Source organism: Bactrocera neohumeralis, chromosome 2 (genome assembly GCF_024586455.1).
Source record: "Bactrocera neohumeralis isolate Rockhampton chromosome 2, APGP_CSIRO_Bneo_wtdbg2-racon-allhic-juicebox.fasta_v2, whole genome shotgun sequence".
Taxonomy (NCBI): domain Eukaryota; kingdom Metazoa; phylum Arthropoda; class Insecta; order Diptera; family Tephritidae; genus Bactrocera; species Bactrocera neohumeralis.
Genome location: NC_065919.1, coordinates 44509421 through 44530857, shown reverse-complemented (window position 1 = coordinate 44530857; position 21437 = coordinate 44509421). Strand labels below are relative to the sequence as shown.

Genomic DNA, 21437 nt, shown 5'->3' with positions numbered 1-21437 from the left:
ATACTATGAGCGTTTTCTTAGGGAGATAAGGACGTGTTCAAAAATTCGGATCAATATCTCAAGAACTGAGCAACTTGTTCGCATATATAAATACAGAATCACCGACGCACAGACGGGCATATATGTAGATGAAGTTGGCAAAATCGATTAAACTGGTCGGTCCGCAAGATATAAGTATATATATATTTTATAGGGTCGCCAACATTCTGTTACAAGTTCCGTGGCAAACTTAGCTAACCCTGATCGGGGTATAATGAAATTTCCGTTAACTCACAATGGCTACAATATGGTATGGCGAGAGAACGCAACTACACGAAAAGTCGAGAAATAATACTTCATCAAATATCAATCAACAAATTAAGCATATAATTTTTTGTGAATTTATGTGCGTGCGTTCAGCATTATAAAGCGTTATAAACGAGCGAACGAACGAAACGATAGACGCCCACCACAATTCACGCCTAAATGATTCTGTCAATAAGCCAGCAGCAGCAGAATACTAATAAAATAGCCAAGCTAAGCTATAGAAGCACGAGTGGAACTGATGTGAACGTGTAGACAGTTGAAACGTGAGCCTGTCGAATTCGTTGTTATTGTTGTTATTGCTGCCGCGGTTGGCACTTGACTGTTTTATTGTGCAGCACATTTGGCCATTAGCATTATTTTAGCACCTTGATTTCAATTTTTATTCGATTGTGCTTTGGCTGCGAAGCTTTAGAGCATTAAACAATAGCATGACAGGTAGCTAGGGAAGTGATGAAATATACACAAACACACAAGTGAATATGCGCTTTCATTTGTGTGAGTATGTGAGTGTGTGGAACGAGGGTGAGTAAGCAGCCAGCGAGCACTAAAGCGCTGCTCCACTCAATAATCGACAGGTTTACGCTTTCTAGCCTACAGTTGTGTGCACAGTGCTGTCGTGGCCTCATATACACATACATAAATGGTTTTTAGACTCACTGAAAAAAATGTGTGCCTAATATAAACTATAAGGTCTAGTCTAGTAAAAAGAAATTCTTAATTTTTGTCTTAAATTGCAGGTATTATTTAGCATACTTAGAATTATCAAATTTTTTTTCGATAATTTTCATAGAAACCCACGTCTCTAGCAAAGAGCTGGGACAGTCGATTTTCACAAGCTTTTCTTGAGGCGAATTTTTCACCAATAAAATCATTGGCCGGGAACAGATAGAACTCACGTAGTGTCAGGTCCGTTCTATAAAGTTGACACATTAGAGCCTTACAACCAAGCTCCTGGAGCTATTGACGAGTCAGTAGCGATGTGTGTAGAGTGGCGTTGACCTGATGGAACACCATTTCTCTCCTGAAGCGATTACTTAGTACAAATAGTATTTATTTACAGTATATATCCGAATTTAGAGTTTGTCGCAGTTGAGGAGCCCATATTAGATGATTTCCTGTCAATCCTACCAAGCAAACACAGCACACCCATACTGGCAGTCAATACTGGCTTGGCCACAGTTCACGACGGTTTACCGCGATTCGAAAACGAACGCTTTCGCTTGACGTTGTCGAAAGTGGCGCACTTTTAGTCACCAGTAACTATTCGCTGCCGAAATATTTGAATTTTGTAGCGAGACACTTATTGAAATGCCACCCAAATAGTTTTTTGTATAATGCTTAGACCTTGGGCAATCGTAACTACGCGCATGAGGCTTGACGATTTCCATTATTTTATCGATATTTTCAACAATTGGGCTTCAAGAGCGAAACTGAATGATTTGCTCCTCAGTTTTTGTGATATCCGGACCCGATCGGATCAAGATCAAAATCAAAAATTTTTAGAAAAACTAGTTTTTTTCGGCAAAATTCATATCTTCCATAATTTTTGAAGCGTATTATTGTCTAAAACTAATGCTACAATCTCCGAACAAACTGGACAGTATAAACGTTTTCAGATTTAGTTATTAAGGGGGTATTCTTGTCTAGGATTTTGAAAAAAAAAATCGATTTTTTTTCTTGCATATCTTGAAAGTTTAGACTTTCAAAAATATGAACTTGGAAGGATTTTTAAAAATTCGACTTATTTTCGGAGATACAGCCGATTTTGTGACGTTTCGTCCGTGTTCACTAGAATTGTCTCCTAAACTTTAAACGCGTTTTTCTCAAAACTGACTTTTTCGGAACGATACCCACGATTTCTCAGGTTCTACTGGACCGATTTACTTGAAATTTTTATAGAGTATTCTCTATAGGCTTGTCTACTCTCCGCGGATACTAGATGAATGCTATTTATTTGCTCTCATTTGTATATTAATTATTGCTGTTAATATAGAGTAAAATTCTACATTTTAAAATTCAGCACATGTCATGCATATTAAATGATATTAACAGGATTTGTATTGAAAATAAGAAATACCAGCCAAATACATCGGATTGGCAAAGATAACGAAAACCAAAGAGAGAAAAATAAACATAAAAGAAACGATTTTTGTCGTAGTCAATGATAAATATCGCTATAAGAAATTAGACAAACAAACTTAATAGTAAGAAATCACAATAAAAAAAACCTAAAAAGCACATTTTTTAATCGTTTATTTGCCGCTGGTTTTGAAATCTTTTATCACTATATAATGAATACAAATCTATGATTGATTGATTAAGCACAAAAAATTTGCAAAACCAAGTATGTTTTCTTAGTTTAATTTTTCTGCCAATAGAGTGTCTGGCAATTCGTGAGGCAACGAAGCTGAGTTTGAAATCCATTACAAGGTTTAAGCCATATGTTAAATGCGATAAATATACATAAATACTATATTTTCAATTAGACACTGTTTATCGAATCCCTCTTTGAAGTTTGGGTTTGGAGACTCCTGCTAATTTTCAAAGCATTTTCTAATCGATAACTAACCTAAATGCTTGTTAGGAATAAATTTGTATATACATATGAATGTATCGTCACCTAAAATGCAAAACAACGTATCATCAAAAAAATCGAAATTGAGTTTTTTATTGCTTACGATTCACTACATCATATTACATACATATATATGTATATGTATGTAGCATAAAATTTTCAGCTTCTGCTGTCAGATATAACCAATATATAACCATTTATAACCAAAACTCAAATGAGTGCTTTCTATTACATCGTAACATCACTTCACTTGAAGAGTGATGTTGCCTTATTTTGCATTTTAGGTGCCGATATGTGCAATAAAGCACGTTATATATGTATTTTTAACTGTAAATTTCATTTTAAAATCGGTATTGCTTTGTAATTTTCTTATCTTTACAAAACAGTTGGGGTGTGTTCTGTTACAAATACATAACTAATCAAGCGAGTTATAGCGAAACAAATGTAAAATATTACAAGGCAAACCGGGGTTTCTATAAAAAGTAAAAGATTGTACATAATAATAATAATCTATAAATGATTATTAGAACTTGAAATGTTTAACAATGTCAGTAGGGATTCTTAGACAGTTAATTACCATCTTCAACAAAGTGAAACACTTTTGTGACCGTTCAAGCATTGGAGGTGGTCATAACTTTTAAAAAATAACTGAATTCTTATATTTTCTGCTCAGTAGTACCAATCTAAACTAGGCAATCATAAAGAATTATGAGATTTATTAGAATTTATGAAATATTATAATCTACATTATAAACACCTGCCTTTTTCACAGAATTGACTAATGGAGTTCGATTTATAGATTTTTTTTGATTCTCTTCACTTTAAGCCCACCAGAGAAGTACCAATTAAGCATACCAGACGGCGATGCGCTCAAACTGACCTTTTATTTCAAAATAATTGCTTTTGCATTACTTAGGATATTTTGTCCTATAATCGAAATATCAAACAAATATTTAAAATACACTACTTGAAGTTAATGTCTGCAAGAATAATTCAGATTTTAGTCAAATTTGAGGTTACGTTGAGAATTTTGTGTATTATACTCACATACTTATGTAGATATTAAACGGTCAACAGTAGAATCATAGCGAATATATTTCTCAAACTTAAAAAATATTAGTAATTTTACTAATTTTACAGAAAAATAAATTGAATATAACTACAGAACTGAACCAGTGTCAACCCTAACAACAATATCAACCTTGAAATCCAACGCAGAATCACTCCTGCCAACAGGTGCTATTTCGGACTGAGTAGGCAATTGAGAAGTTAAAGTCATCTCTCGACGAACAAAAATCAAACTCTATAATTCCCTCATTATTCCCGTCTTGCTATATGGCGCGAAGGCACCATAATGACATCATCTGAAGAGTCGTTCTTAGGAGTGTTCGAGAGAAAGATTTTGCTAAAATTTATGGACCTTTGGGCATTGACAACGACGAATACCGCAGTAGATGAAACGATGAGCTGTGACATGGTTCACCACATTAAGAAACAGCGGCTGCGCTGGCTAGGTCGTGTTGGAGAAGAACCTGGCTGCACTTGGTATCTCAAATTGGCGCTAAATAGCGAAAAGAGGAAACGACTGGCGCGGTTATTAATTTAGGTATAACCGTGTAAGCGGTGACTAAGACAGGAAAAAAGAAGAAGAATAAAACTGATTTTGTTTTCATTTCTTAGTTTGAGAATCACTGGGGCATGATGTTAAAACAATTTTCTCTTTTTCCGTATTTCTTTGGCACAAATGATTAAAAAATTATAATTTATATTATGATTTATTTTCTTCAAAAGAAACCAAGCACTGACGTATGTATATAATTAACTATAATGTCCGAAGTGGCAGTCAATTTGTGAGATTTGTCAACTTTCGAAAGCTCAACTTGAGTGAAATTCACCAGTTCAAAAAAGGGAAGGTGTGGGCGATATATAACAATTGCCAGCAACTAACGAGCGAACCGCACCCATATAGTACATATGTACGTATGTATGTACAAATATACATACACATACATACATATATATACATATACAACCCCACATACAAGGTAATGAAACTGAAAGCCCAGGCAAGCAGGCGAGAGAGAAAAATGCCAGACAACTGTTCGCTCTCACGATAGTTGTTGTGGGATTCCAGTTTCTTGTTGTTGTTGTTGTTGCATTAAATAAAAATTACTTTTGACACTTTTTGTCAGCGAACACAGAACTGTTGAAATTATTAACAAATGTTTATAATTACACACATGATAAAGTGTACAACACAAAATACGCGCGATAAATAAAGAAATGAGACGAAAACGGGAAAAGCGAAAAAATTGAGGCAAATTCAATTTATACACAGGCCAAATATGTAAATGCCATAAATAAATAGAGATGTATGGCAAACTCGTTCAACCGCAAAATCGAAATAAAAATTATTAATGCAAAATGCTAAATATGTGATACAACAACAACAGCAAACACAACAACAACAAAAATAATGGAAAAACAATGCAAATAATAAGAGTAATGAATAACGGCATGTATTACCATGTGTATTTATATGTCACTATGTTAAAAAGGCTTAAGTTGACTTAAGCGAAGTTAGGTATTTTGATTACTAATTAAATCAGGGTTTATCTTTTAACTATTCTTAACTTAATTGGTAGTTTACGTATACAAATTATTATCCGAGTTGAAGTAAAGCTTCGGATCTCGAAGAAATTGCTCATAATAACTGTAATTGCGCTCAAAAACTCAAGTCGACTAAAGCCACTTTATCGTTTCAGTGTGTTTTTGCAGCGACAGTAATGAAATTGGTTTATCGTTTTTCCATTATTATTTATTCTATGGCAATTATGCGCATATCCAGCTACTCATTGGTATGTTTGCGTGTGTGTGTGTGTGTGTGTGTGTGTGTATGTAAATGATATGCAATTTTAATATATTTAATATTATGCAAATAAGCTCGAAGTGCTTGTTTACATTAAAACATAATATTTAACGCTGCATTGCAAATGTGAGCGTGAATAATTGGTGTGTAAACATGCCGATAATTGTTGGGGAGCAAATCAGAAAGCGGAAATTGTTCACTGATGTTGTGTAATGCAAATCAATGAGAGTGTTGTTGCCATTGAGGTGAAAGGGTGAGTAAGAGACGGTACGGAGATATCGCATATTAGAAAAACATTGGTTGAGAAAAATTATAAAAAACTAAAAAAGGTGAGTTCCATACATGGGGTACAAATGATATTTCCTGTGACCGTAATAACCGTGAATCCTCTCGGAGATTTTGAACAAAATAGTAAACAATTATCTTTTAATATTGAGTTGCAAATATATTCAATAGTTTCTTACATTTTGCGTGCTTAAAATTTTTGCATTACAAATTATATAGAATCATATGTTAGAGATCGGGTTAGATGGCCTATTTGTTACTTGTTTTTGAAATGACTAGCAAGAATTTTAGCAAACATTTTTAACACGGAGTTTTACCTCGGCAAAACTAAGAGACATAAGTTGTCTCCATTCACTAATGCTCTGCTCGTTTTCCTCGCGCGCGGCTCTCTTGTTAAAAATTGACGTATAAAAGCAATGACAAAGTTTTCGAGAATAAGCGCGTCCATCTCAAAGTCGTATAACCTATTTGGTATGGTACCAACTTTTAACGGTTGATCCAAGTAGATGTACTTATTTCAATAGCCTTTTCTTTGCAGATCACGAGTAAGTTGTGTCAGCTGTCATGTTATGTTTGTTTAGTATTTAGGCATTTCATCACGCAAATTCACGTCCTGTAAGGAATGTGTTTCGCGCTCTTGGCTCAACTTATGGTCAGCATAATCGGCCTACTCAGCGTGCTATTCGCCACACCATCACCCATCTTGAGACACAGCATTCATTATTGGATAATATTCGACCGAATAAACCACGTTCAGCACGCAGTGAAGAAAATATAGCAACCGTAGCTGAGAGTGTACGGACTGCCGTATGGAACGACTTGGCGCATTTTACGTCGTAATCTGAAATTGAAAGCATACAAAATACAGCTTGACAACTTGTGCAAGAACTGAAGCCGCTCGACCTTCCTATGTGATATCGCTTTACTTTATGGGCTCTTGAAAAGTTCTAAGAATATGCGGCGTTTTCGAGCCAAATTTTGTTCAGTGAAAAGGCTCATTTCTGGCTCAATGCGACGAAGAACAACCAAAAGAAATTCAAGAGCTGCCATTTCATTCAGAAAAAACAACGGTTTGGTGTGGTTTGTGGACCGGTGGATGTAACCGTCAATGGCGACCGTTCTCGCGCCATGATAACCGATATTTGATTCCTGAAATTGAAGCTTGTCATTTCGGCGTCCTTGCTTTCAAAAATACGACGCCGCTTCACACACATCTCACCAATGAATGGATTTATTGAGATAAAATTTCGATGAGCAGCTAATTTCACGTTTTGGGCCGTTCGATTGGCCACCAAGATCATGTGATATCACACCGTTAGATTTTTTCCTGTGAGGGTATGTAAAGTCTAAAGCCTATGCGGACAATCCCGCCTTGATTCAGGCCTTGGAGCGAAAGATCACATGTGTCATTCGCCAGTTACAAGTCGAAATGCTCGAACGAGTCATCGAAAATTGAACTCAACGAATGGACCGTCTGAGACGAAGACGGGTCCAAGATTTGAAAGAGATAATCTTGAAAAAGTAAATGCCAAAGAATGTTCTCTCGAATGATAATAAACATTCTCCATTAAATTCTTTGTTTTTTCTTTAAAAAGGTAGGGGACCTCGAAATGAATCACCCTGCACTTTGGAGTGTAGTACATATTAATTGCAGTTCTTTCTACTACAGAAAAGTTTTCCTTTTGCGGGTGTTTATGTTACGAAAAGGTACGTTGTTAAGATGTTTACGAGGAAAGTTACTTTACAAACAATTGCTTTCGCTACAGAAAATCACCGGGCTTTCAGGAGGATCCACTTACAATATTTTGGGCTTTAGTCCCCGGAAAAGCGCGCATATATGTATGTATATACGCGAAGCAGTCCTACAGTTTTTGAGATATCGATCAAAAATTTTACGCGCATTCTTTTCTCCCAAAAAAAGCTGCTCATATATTGGATTTATCGAAACACTATAGCTTATAGCTGACATACAAACTAAAATAGCAAATACAGGTCCTTGCGTGGAACCTGTTTTATTTAAAGAGATATATTCCCGAAATTTGGAATGCGTTATTGTTTAATGTAGCTATACTCCTTATTCTTAATTGGGGTAGAAACCGCTTACGCGATTATAGCCGAGTTAACAACAGCGCGCCAGTCGTTTCTTCTTTTCGCTACGTGGCGCCAATTGGATATTCCAAGCGAAACCAGGTCCTTCTCCACTTGGTCCTTCCAACGGAGTGGAGGTCTTCCTCTTCCTCTGCTTCCCCCGGCGGGTACTGCGTCGAATATTTTCAGAGCTGGAGTGTTTTCGTCCATCCGGACAACATGACCTAGCCAGCGTAGCCGCTGTCTTTTAATTCGCTGAACTATGTCGATGTCGTCGTATATCTCGTACAGCTCATCGTTCCATCGAATGCGATATTCGCCGTGGCTAACGCGCAAAGGACCATAAATCTTTCGCAGAACTTTTCTCTCGAACACTCGCAACGTCGACTCATCCGTTGTTGACATCGTCCAAGACTCTGCACCATACAGCAGGACGGGAATTATGAGTGACTTATAGAGTTTGGTTTTTGTTTGTCGAGAGAGGACTTTGCTTCTCAATTGCCTACTCAGTCCGAAGTAGCACCTGTTGGCAAGATTTATCCTGCGTTGGATTTCTAGGCTGACATTGTTGGTGATGTTTACACTGGTTCCAAGATAGACGAAATTATCTACGACTTCAAAGTTATGACTGTCAACAGTGACGTGAGTGCCAAGTCGCGAGTGCGACGACTGTTTGTTTGATGACAGGAGATATTTCGTCTTGCCCTCGTTCACTGCCAGACCCATTTTCTGTGCTTCCTTGTCCAGCCTGGAGAAAGCAGAACTAACGGCGCGGGTGTTGAGGCCTATCAATATATGAGGATATCAATATACAGCCTCTGAAAAAACTGTTCAATGAAGACAAAGATATTTTGATACCCATTTATGCTAAAAGAAATGTACCCGTGAAGGCTATTATTGTCGACTTAGAAGAATCTGCTTGCGATTGTGTAAAGAATTTCACAATAGGAGGGCTAAGAAATATTTGCTTGAGATGCCTAAATGCTGAAATATGACAAAAGTGAGCGCAGCGAAAGAGGCAACATACTCCACCTACATTCCATACCCATTTACTTACATATGTACATCAATATATGTATGTATATGTATCTACTCGTACAAATTTATCACAATCTACAAATAGTGAGTACATTTACAACCGCCGCCTTTCAACTTTCGCCAGTTTGCAGTCACGATTTTCCAGCATTCGTGAGCACTTTTTAATTAAATTAATCAACAGCAAGTGGAGACGTTTCGGAGGCGGTCGAAAGCGGCGCAAACCTGCAAGCAGTCCAAAGTGCATATGCACCATTGCGTAACTAAACACCAGCACAACCAACACCACTATCATGTCGGCAACTAGAGCCACAACGCCAGCCGCTGTCACCGTCGTCATCGTCAGACTTTCACTCCATGTAAAATAAAGTGGCACCGCTTACGAAAACTAATCGAAGCAATTTGTTCAGATGTCAGCTTTGTCTCGTGTAATTTCAGAAAAGCACACTCGATAACGGCACATGCACACACATATACAAAGTATGTATGTGTTTGTTAGTGCAACGCATGACAGGTCGGTCCGGTGACACACGGCGTACAAATATGTAATTATACAAACAAACACACACTTACACACTCCCATATGGGCTGTCCCCTGTCGCCGCATTAAATGTTAGACAACAACATGCTTTCGCAGCCTTATTTGCAATTGCATTGTCTGTCTGCGCTGTGACATTCGCCCAACCGCCGCATTGGCTGTCTAACTCACTCACCGGCTAACTGTCAGGCTGATCAGCTGAGTGACTAAATGACAGTTCGCATGCGTGTGAGCTAAGGCAAAAGCGCTGTGGTTGCTGTTGTTTGTACTGTTGCATGCCTGACATTTGTTTGGCATTCGCTGCGCTTTTTGGGCTTGCGGGGACACGGCCAGTCAGCATTCTAAATAGTTGAAAGAAATCCGTTGTTTATGTTGCCTACGGCAGGCGTTATCTAATTCAGCTTATCCCGCCGATGCGTTTCGGTAACCAATACCGCGACCACCACACACTTTTGGTGAGACAAATGAGTTGCACAATGACGTGGAACAGCAGCGCATAGACAAATGGTTTCGCCTGACTGACTTACAAATAGAGAGAGAAAGAGGTAAATAAATAAAGCGACAGCGGTGGCGTGGCAATAGGAGCTGAGGTGTCTATCCGGTGGAGGGCTTAGCTGCATGTTGCTTGTTGTGAATTTACATATTTTCCTGTCAAGAATGTGCTTAATGTGAGTTCAGACTAAGTTTTGGGTAGTTTCTTTGTTTGCTCAAGTTGTCACTACGTTACCGCCGATTAATGTGGAATCTAAGCTTACTTTACACCTTGGACGTTTAGTTATAAACGACAACAATGTAATGTAATATTTGTAATACGATTTTTTTCTAATCTATTACTATCTTATCCAATTTCCGATTTTTATGTTATGACATTAATTAAAAGCGCAAAATATTCTGTTTTATTACTTTTTTATTAAGCTTTCTGAAAACTATTAAGGTTCTCTATCTCAACAGTCCTTAGCAACCTTTGTAACACTTCTTAGTTGTTGCCAAAACTTGAGGATATCTTATCTTGAAACAAGAAAAAATCGGTAACATAGCTTGAACGGAAAATATAATACCCTTCACAATAAAAAAATCCTTACAAGAGCTTGATTTTGATCGGAAAGTTTGCTTTCCGCTTATATGCTATATATCCTCCCAAGGTTAAGTTTTAATACTGACTACCAGGTGAGAATACCCTCTACACGTGAATGGGGAAGAGGTTTAGTAGAGAAGGAGAATACTATCTGTAAGACGGATCTAAAATTGACTACGGAATAAGGGCGGCGATAGACTCCGACGATATTGATATCTCTCTCTCTATCCGTCTACCAAACTCAGCAAGCATCTTCCAAGCGGACGTACTAGGCATAGAGAACATCTATGGAAAGATACAAAGAATTGCGATATACACAGTTAGGTAAACAAATGTAGGAAGGCTTTAAGCTCATTGGCAGGTCAACTCCAGTTCTCCATAACTTGGGTTCTTGGCAACGAAGAAAACTGACGTGTTGGCTAAGTCAGGATTCTCTTTAGACAAATCAGAGGCGGTTAGCCGGAGTTTAGTGGGAAATCCACAACCAAATGCCAAATAGCCAAACAGATATGGCAAAAATATGGCAACACAACAATTAAAAATGTATTGCCCAGCTCTACCACAATCCCCAATTAGAACTACTGCATACAGACGTACATGGCTAAATCGACTCAGCTTGTCATACGATTTGGTTGGTAGAAAAGAGAGGCACCAACATTAAGCCCTTTGCGCCCCCGTGTAGTATCCAATGTAACCCTTATCTAGCAATTCAGTGGATTTGGTGGTCCAAGCCTTCAAGCAACCTTTGAAGGAGCTGAATGTCCCTGGGCTACTTAGCCCAATCAGGCCAGCTCTTTTGACTTTTCATTACCTTCTATTCTTATACGATATTAACCTTCAGAAAATCTGGTTATTGCCTGCTTTAATAACATAACCTAAGGAGACTTAGTATTAGCGCTACGGTTAACCGTAATTTCCGCTTACTTAGCCACTAGAATGTTTATGTACTTGCCGCTTAAAGAAGAAGCCCACTTGGCAGCCTCTATCATGCCGACAATTATATGGTGCGTAGGCATGGAGAAAGACTTAATCTGATGAGTCGACCGTAAAAATGTTTGAGGGAAAGCTTTTGCGGAATATTTATGGTGCTTTGCGCATGGAATCATTGTATTCGATGGAATGTTGAGCTGTACGAGTTTACGACGACATTGACATAGTTCGACATGTGGAAGAGGGAGGTTGGCTTCCACTCCGTTGGAAAGCTAAGGTGGACCTGGCTGTACCAAGGTATCTCGAATTAGCACCAAATAGCGAAATGAAGAAACACCGAAACTAACTCGATTGTAAACGTGTATGCGGTGACTACGACATTAAAGGAGAAGAAGAAGTTACCCGGCAATGTATAAGTATAGTAAGTATACAAGAGTTCTTCAACTTTGTTCAAGATTGAAATGAATGGATGTTAGTTATTTTGTAGCTTTTCTGAAAGTTGTTTTCAATATAAATAAAGTAAATTGTACAGTAGCTCCAGAGAAAATTTTTGAACTTTGAAAAAAAAAAAAAAATTTTGTTTAATGCACCAGCAATAATTATTTCCTTCATAACATCGCTTTACAAAAACAACTCAATCACATAAATTTAATTTAAGCTGCCGATAGCAAACCAGTCGCCATGCAATTTATTTCACCTTCAGCAAAAGACTTTCATTAAGAATACTTAAGAAGATAAGTCATTTACCAAGAGCAGAGGCTTCGCATGTGATTACAAGCAAATAGAAAATCGACAAGCTGAAATTATATTTACAAAGTATGGCTTGCTGCACCTTCCGCAACGCAGCTCATGCATATGCATAGCTAGTGACCACAGCAGAATGCCAGCCGTCAGACCAAGCCTTGAGCACTGACCAAGCCAGCGAACCCTTTATGCTGGCGCAGCAGGTAATCCAATACGACATGTCACTACTAAGAAGATGACTCTGGTGTTTTGCAATTATAATTTCGCCGCCCTTCCTGTGCCACCTATGGATTACAAGCGCTGAATGGTGAGCCACTTGCGGCACTCAGAGACACATACTCGCGCTAAATCTTTCAACGGAAAACTCTAAACTAGTGTGTGGAGTACGAACGGAATGTCTGGCAGCGAAGTGTAGAAAAATGTAAATCCCTCATCAATTAAAGTGAACATGCTTCAAGAAGCACCTGCTCATTTGTGCCACAGAAATGAGTAAGAAGAACACCGAGCACAGCAGTGCCACAATGGCGGTGCGGTGTGAGTTGCAAGGTGTGTAAGTAAGCGCGGCTTCATGGAATAGTGCCAGCCAGCAAGGGCAACAGGACGACGCTGTTGTTCAGCAGCAAGAGCAAAAACGCAATGACAAGAACAACAACAAAAACCAACAACAAGAACAACAACTAAGTGGCGCGTTGAATTTGCAGCCGCAACCACAAACTGCGACAGCAACACTATGCTGGAGGGGGCTGTACTTGCGGCACGGGGTAGCTGCAACATGCCGCAGCAGCAGGTGGCAGCGCCGTTTGGCAGTTGGCAGTTGGCATTAAAAATGAGACAAGCCAAACAGTAAACTTACATGCAACAAACAAGTGTGGCGCGTCGGACGTCAGGTGAAGCCCCGCAAAGGCGTTTTTTTGTGACGCAAAAGAGGCAGACAGACAACCGACTGACTAAATGTCAGCCTAGCCAGCCTATGTAATGTAGACACATACGCCGCTACATAGAAAGACACAAACAATTGCAACATCGCAACATCGGCGGTGAATTGAATGACTCGTTGACGGGTTGGCAGTCACCAAACCATTTCAGCCAGCCGACCGACAGTCACTGCCGCCAGCCAAAGGCTTGTCAAGCTGAGCAGTAGCGCTTCCATTACATAGGGTTTGATTTGCTGCCACAACAACAACAACAACTGTACATACAATTATGTAACTATGTCGCATGTTTGCAACATTTTTTTAACATTTGCCACTTGTGCAACAGACAGACAGTAGTGGGTAAGTTTCTGTAGCGCTTGGTAGTCAGCGGTTGGTGTGCGACGCTGAGTAGACGAATATCTATTAAATTGGCGACAATATTAACAAGCATTAATCTGATGGAATTCCATGTTCGACATTGGTTTTTGTGCGACTTCTTGTTTAGTCACTTGCCGTTGTTGTTGTGCTTCCATTTGCTTTTTTACTCGACGAAACCAATCAACCGCGCTGCAATAAAGAGTATAGAAACAGCTAAAGCAAAGCTTAAAGTTGCTGTTGCAATGTGGTTGCCTCCTCGATTAATCCAACAGCGCTAATGGGTGGGGCCAAATAAACCCCTGCGAACTGGCGCGGTTGGCCTGGCTCTGTAGCCTGACACCGGAAATGGCAGTAAAAGAGCAGCAATTTCCAATTGGCATTGGCAGCGCATTGCTAAGTGTCCACGAGTTGGTTGTTGGCAGCAGTCTAACGGTGGCAGGAATTAGACTTGTATAACAGATAAAGGCCAACACTTTCTGGCAGCCGCATAGATATTTAGTTGCAACGGCTGACACATAAATTAGTTGGCCGCTTCTGCCACCTGACAATTTGCTGGCATTGGCGCTATTTAATTTACGCAAGTCGAGTTCATTAAAGTGCTGCAGGCGAATATCAAGCACATGAAGACGTCGAAAATAAGACCAAATTTTATGATAAAATCAATGGCAGCAAAGAGCCCTTTTAAATGACGTAAGTCCATGTGGCACGAGACACAAAATGAGTTAAAACAACAAAGCGATAATATTATTTTCGGAGAAGTGTGGTCCAATACCAAATTCAGATTAAATTCCGTAAAAACTGGGGAATTCTCAGTGTCAATTAACGGGTGATCCAAGTAAAGGTACTTTTTTCATTAGCCCTTTTTGACAGATCACAGGTGAGTTGTGTCAAGCTGTCATCTTATTTTTGTTCTGTATTGTTCGGCATTTCATTGTGGAAAGACTTATGCCGGATAGTCGATTCGGCGCCGTTCGCAGCAACTCGGGAAGGCGTATGAAACTGCTTGGGGCATTTAACGTCGAGATTTTTGATTGAAAGCGTACAAAATACAGCTTGTGCAAGAACTGAAACCGCTTGATGGGCTTGATGGGCTCTTCCATGAAGATCCGACGTTTTCGTGCCTAGTTCTGTTCAGCGATGAGACCCATTCCTGGCTCAATGACCCCCAACGTGAAGAAATTCAAGAGCTGCCATTTCATTCAAAAAAAAACAACAATGCGGTTTGGTTTGTTGGCCGGTGGAATCATCGGTTGGTATTTCTTCAAAAATACCCGTGAGAACGTAACCGTCAATGACGACCGTTATCGCACCATGATAACGGACCATTTGAGATCTGTAATTGAAGCTCGTGGCGACATGTGGTTTCAACAAGACGGCGCCACTTCACACACAACGCATCAAGCAATGGGTCACACTTCGAAGAACAGACAATTTCACGTTTTGGGCTGATCGATTGACTACCAAGATCGTGTGAATCATACAGTTAAACTTTTTCCTGTGGGGATATGAAAAGTCTAAAGTCTATGCGGGCAATCCAGCTTCGAAACACCTTTAATGCTCGAACGAGTCATCGAAAATTTAACTCAACGGAGTTACCGTCTGAGACGTAGCCCTGGCCAACATTTGAATGAGAAAATCTTCAAAAAATAAAAACCAAAGAATGATATTTCGAATGATAATAAACATAATTTAATTTGATCGATTCGACCACTTTTTCGATAGAAACGAATTCTATGATTAGACCCATTAAGTACGGAACAGAAGATATTATCAGTGAAGCAGTTACTGTAACCACTAATTATTAAAAAGACGATGAGTTGAGGCATCGATAAATTTGTATAAGGAGCAATACAAATTAATTTTCCCACAGAACTACGAAACTCTCAGTAAAAACAATTATTGCCCAAATTTAAGCTAAGACCCGGGAAACGTGACTACTGACAACTGAAATTTTCATGGCAGAGAACTTGATATTCGATTTTGATACTTCAACTGGTTCTTTGAACTGTCAAGACCTTAGATATCTAGTACGAGTTCCAGATAAGACCAGACGGCAGCAGAAGAGGTATTCCAGCATCTCCCCCATTCCTACATTCCTGCACTTTCTGCATGGGTCATCGTTATTAATGCCCATTCGGTTCGCATGTGATACCTGATTCCAGTAAATTATGACCGTCAACCGTCTTCCAGTTTCGGAAATTTCATTGTGTGTCGTATTAAGCGACTTGCGTACTTTCTGTACCGGTTCGGTAGTTAAACAAATGGCTATTTCATTTCCTTGTGGACTGGAACCCAGTATATACGTGACGTAATGTAAAGTTAAGGTGCTTCTGTGTTTTGCATACAGATAAGTGTAGAGAGCACTAGAAAGTCGCGTCACTTAAAGCTCAAAGACGACGGTCCATTTGAGTGGACGAAAAACTTATTTGAGACCCTCCGCAATACTGTTTTCCAATTTTAAAGATGGGTAAAATATTTAAGAGTGCTGATGAAAAAACATTTAGCGAAAATACCAACCCTCTAAGGATTTAAGGTTAAGTTTTTATTGCGTCTCCTACTACTTGATTAAAATTTTCCAAAAGAAAACGATAGACGGTACCCTCTAACGAAATAATTGCATTACTCGAATTAATTCCTTTTTAAACAGCAAACAAAACACGCTGAAAATAGCAACAATCAGAGACAAATAAATAATAAGAGATAAGAGCAGCAGCGGCTATAAACACTTAAAGTCCTTTCTGAGCTGAAATAAAAACGGCGTAACTTAATCGCGATAAAAATAGCTCCCTGTGGGCTTATTATGTCTGCTGTTGAACCCTTCTTTCTTCCCCCCTTTCTACGTTTTATTTTTCAGTTTTGCTACTGCTTAATGTTTTTATCTCGTCCGCCCATTTGTATTTGTTGTCGCACTACTTTGCTGCGTTTTTTGTTTGTCTACCTTTAATGCCGAACTGGTTCGAATGCCAAAGGACTTCCGGTGGTGCGCCGTCGCATAGCGCTAAAAGAAGCAGTTGAAGTGCAGCGTAAAAGAGTCAAGTTGAAAATAAAATTGTCACAGAAACCGAAAGGCTAAAATGAATTCTACGCTTCGAAATAGCGAGCAGCAGAAAAAGCGGCAAGAAATGGTGCGCCGTCAACGGTGGGAATAAAGTGTGTGCCACAAGCATTGCGAAATCGATGCAGCTTGCCACTTTTCAATCAAAACATGTTGCAACAACACCGGCAACTTGTGTACCCTGTTTGCTGTTGGTTTTGTATTCTTGACGCTGAACTCATCGGATTTCAGTTGAAAATTTACTGACTGTCATTTGTCCTCGTATCTCCGCAAAATGCATATTTCTGTGTAAGAGCTTGTAAGGGGTTGTAGACAGTTGCTTTACAGCATACAGTGTTCAGAAGCTAGGCGAATAGGGGTCATAAAATTAATATAAGAATTTCAAGTTTTCTTTCATTAGGCGGTACATAAAAGTATGTCTGACCATTTGTGGACTACACAACTCGGATGATACTTAGAAAGTGTAGAGAAGTAGGCATGTGAGTGACGCTGGAATACCTGCTTAGCTTCTATTCCGCCTTATCCAGAAATATCAAGGAGCTTCTCAGTTCAAGGGACTAGGTGAAGTAACAAAATTCGATTAGAACGTTGCGGTGCTCACCGTTGCCAATGCGACAAAGGCCCATAAGTCTTCCGCAGAACCTTTCTCTCGAACCATTCTAAGGCCGACTCATCAGATGATGTCAGTGCCCATTCCTCCGCATCGTTTTCCACTTGTTCCAAACAGTCTTCTGCGACGGTCATTCGATGCTGCTTTTGCTTTCGTTTTTCCATTTTCGTGACGAGCACTACAAACACACGTCTACTCAACTTGACGCAGCAGCCGAACTAAACAAGATAGAGCGATGGTACACTTATTCAATGGAGAGCGGAGCGATGCCGGAAAAAGAGAAAGGGGATTTCAAGGTCACAGGTTTACCACAAGCGCGGCAATAAAATCAGTCTCATTACTTAATTGTCAAACCTCGTATTTGGTAATAGGAGATATTTCGTCTTGTTCTCGTTCACAACCAAACAAAAACGCTTCGTTTCCTTATCCAGTCTGGAGCAAGTAGAACTAACTCGCATAGAAGATTGTACCTTCTCTATTCAGCTCGCCAGCTCGTATTATTATTTTTTCCTTCCTCCACGGGTCTTTTCCAAGATTTGTCGCATGGTGAAAATCTGATCGATAGTAGATTTTCCAGGTCTAAAGCCACTCTGATAAGGTCCAATCAGCTTGTTGACGGTGGCGCAGATTGTGGGGGTTTCCTTTTCGTGAATTGGGCTGACTTAAATTTTAAACGTCGGGCATGCTTTCGTCCGATATTCTACAAAGAAGCTGATGCATGAACCTTGTCAATTCTTCGCTGCCATATTTAAATAGCTCGGCCGATAATCCAACGGCCCTTGCCGCTTCTTCTTGTTCTTCAGATGGATAATTGCTGTTCTAACCTCATCATAATCGGGTGATGGAACATGTATTCCATCGTATTCAGATGGAGAATCGGGTTCGCCATCCGCAGATGTTACACTTTCACTGCCGTTCAGCAGGCTGTCTTCGCTTGAATTAAATAATTAAGCCGGTCAAAATGTTAAAATCAATGTGGAACGCTATAGAGCCATAATTACTGACTTTTTTGTGCCTGAGTTGATGGTTGTTGATGTGGATGGCATTTGGCTGCAATATTTTGCTGTTACCTATCCCACTGTGCGGCAGTTCATTTCGCAGTACTTATAAGTGTTGTTGGTGCTTTGTTAATCGACAATGCCATAAAGTGATAAAGATGGACGCCAACAAATTGTCAATGGATCAAAATAAAATGATCTATGGCCGGTACACTGCTTCGTGCTATTGTTGTTGTTGTACTTATGTTGGTGACGAGTGGTTGCTGCCAAACTAGATGGCCTGGCATGGAAAATCGGAACCACAGGACTATGCAACTTTGTAAGGCAAATAAACTGTATACATATGTACACATGTACCTGGAATTGTGTATGTATGTATGAGTTGCTTTGCTGTTGCGACAGATTCCCTTCATTTTTTGCGCAACTTTCGAGTGGCTGTATGCGGCATGCACCTTTACTGGCCTTTATTACAGCAGATATGAGTCCACACACATCCGTTTGTATGCATTTATGAGTATATCTGTATGTAGCCAGTGCATAGCTGCTCATCCGAGGGGACACTTAGCATTGCATACCAGTTCTGCGGCCTTCAACAGCCGCTCGCCACAAAACGAACTTTATGCATTGATTTCTTCCACGGATCGGAAAAAAATGCTGCCTCGCTGCTGCTATAATTAAGTTTTATAATTATAATTGACATCCTAGCGTAAAGCCAATTATTTTGTTGTCGACTTTTTCATGGTCAGTGCAGGCGATACACGAGTGCATGTGTGTGCCTGTGCGTGTTGCAGTGGTGGTGGCAGCGGCAAGTAAGGAGGATGTGTGCCCCACTGAATTTATGACGACTATGTGTTAACAAAAACTGCTTAGCCAGCCTGCCAGCGCGCGAATATGACGATGAACGATGAGCAGCTAGAGTGCGACTGCTCCTAGGCACGACTGTGTGTGTGTGTGTGTATGTCGCATGGGCACTTTGTTCGCTTGTCAAGCGAGTGAGTGTATCACTTGTCATGCCAATGCAACTTCATACACACCAGCAAGGACAGACTTGTCTCGTCAATTGTGTTGATTTATATCGTACAATTATTTATAATTAAATTTTACTGAAGGCCAAGTGTAGTGAAACGACAAAAAATGAAGGGCCGCGTCTAAAAAAGGCTTTGTTGCAGCTGGTAGCGGGGTGTTGGCGGTGGGCGGAGGCAAAGAAATCATGGAAAAACTGCATTGTGTGTGCATGTATGTATGCATGTGCGCTGGCTTGTACGGCAACATGTAATTATTAATCGTTATAAGCGCTTTTGTGATGCGACAGTCACGAAGTGAATCGCTGTCGCCCAACGACAAAGGAGAAATCAGTGAAACTACGCTTATTTTTTAATAAATTATCGAATAATTAATTGCTGAAGCGCATACTAAAAAGTTTCAGTTTATAATGCATATATTAGTTATTTTTAGAGTTTTTTGTTGTAAATTTATAGTTGCTTGACAATGTGATGTTCGACTCGCGCTCGGATAGCCGACGAGCTTTCATTATAGTCTTAGCTTAGAGTCAATTTACGTCTTAATTCGGGCTAAGAGAAATATATTTTTCGAGTTATTTTTGTATTTGAGCTTGAACGTCGGTGATTAGGTAGTTTAAGATTTAAGTAAAGTGTTAAGAATTAGAGAGGCAGTGAGACAAATAAATGTGTTACTGTTGCTGCTAATGTTTCTTGTAAAGTCTGAACTAAGATTAGTGTTACCTCACTTTCCCTACAGGTCCTCTTCAAAATACTCCACAATTTCCATACAAGAACTTGATTCTGATTGATCAGTTTGTATGGCAGCCATATGTTATAGTGAACCGATCTGAATAATTTCTTTGGAGATTGCACCATCGCCTTGGACAATTAACCACACCGAAAACTTGAGGATAACTCGTCAAATGAAAAAGCTTTTCATATAAGCTTTTTATGCCATTGGTACAGTTTGTATGGCAGCTATACCTTCTTGTGCTTCGATAATGACGGTTCCGACAAATCAGCAGCTTATTGCAGAGAAAGGGCCGTGTGCAAAATTTCAGATCGATATCTCGTAACCGTGTATGCAAACGGACATGGCTAAATATACTCAGCTCGCCATGCTGATCATTTGTTTAAAAATTTTATAGTCTCCGACATTTCTATCTAGCTGCTAAAAATTTCGTAGCAAACTTAATATACCCTGTTCTGGATATAAAAAAGGCGGTACATCTTATGTCTGTGCCACGAAACAATTCATAATTGCAAAGTATTTTACAAGTTCATAATCATCGACGGATGGTAAAACGCAATACGGTACTGTTACCGCCTTAAAATGACGCTCTCAGTTGAAGAGAGGCGCATGTGAGAGTGAATCTCTCCAAACTCTCAGTAGCGTGTGAACGCCTAGCCACGGCTCAAAGTGCAGACTGCGAGCTCTGTACTCGTCTAAGAGGATTTATCCAATATTTAATCGATGAAATCAACTTTACGTAGGAATAAAATATGAAATTTGTTTGGTTCAGTTGGTTTTTCAGCAAAAGCCCTCTAAACAAGAGAATGAAATACTTACGGTTAAGATTTTTCCGCTAGGAACTATATAACATAATTTCGATAGTTTTAACACCACTTTGGTAAAATAGCTGCTTATAAGACGTCAATATGTTTAAAGTAAAGAGAACGACGAGGTAATATTGAGCTTAAACAATACAATGGAGTCATGTGTGGAAGCTCACGCAAATGAGGATAGTTCTCTGAGCGCCATTCACTTGGGAGTGACCAGAAACGATTCGTTTATATACGGCTTAAGCAGCTTACGACTTCCGGTCTTAGTTCAAGTATTCTCTGGGAAGCCAAAAATCATTCTTTTGAAGGTGAGCTAAAGTGAGAAGCAAAACATCCCTCCCCAAGGTTGTGCGATGGGTTTGAGACCCGCCGCGTAAAAACACTACCAATAAAAAGAAAAAATAGCTGCGGATGAGAGTTTTAGCGCTTTGGGAAAATAGCTGCCCATAAGACGTCACTATGTAAAAGGAACG

At 39.5% G+C, this 21437-nt stretch overlaps 1 protein-coding gene across 2 annotated transcripts in view; it reads right to left on the bottom strand.

Moving 5' to 3' along the window:
* Positions 1-21437, bottom strand: part of LOC126753054 (polyhomeotic-proximal chromatin protein) — a 425206-nt gene that overhangs the window by 295844 nt on the left and 107925 nt on the right. The gene's annotated exons all lie outside the window — the stretch shown is intronic.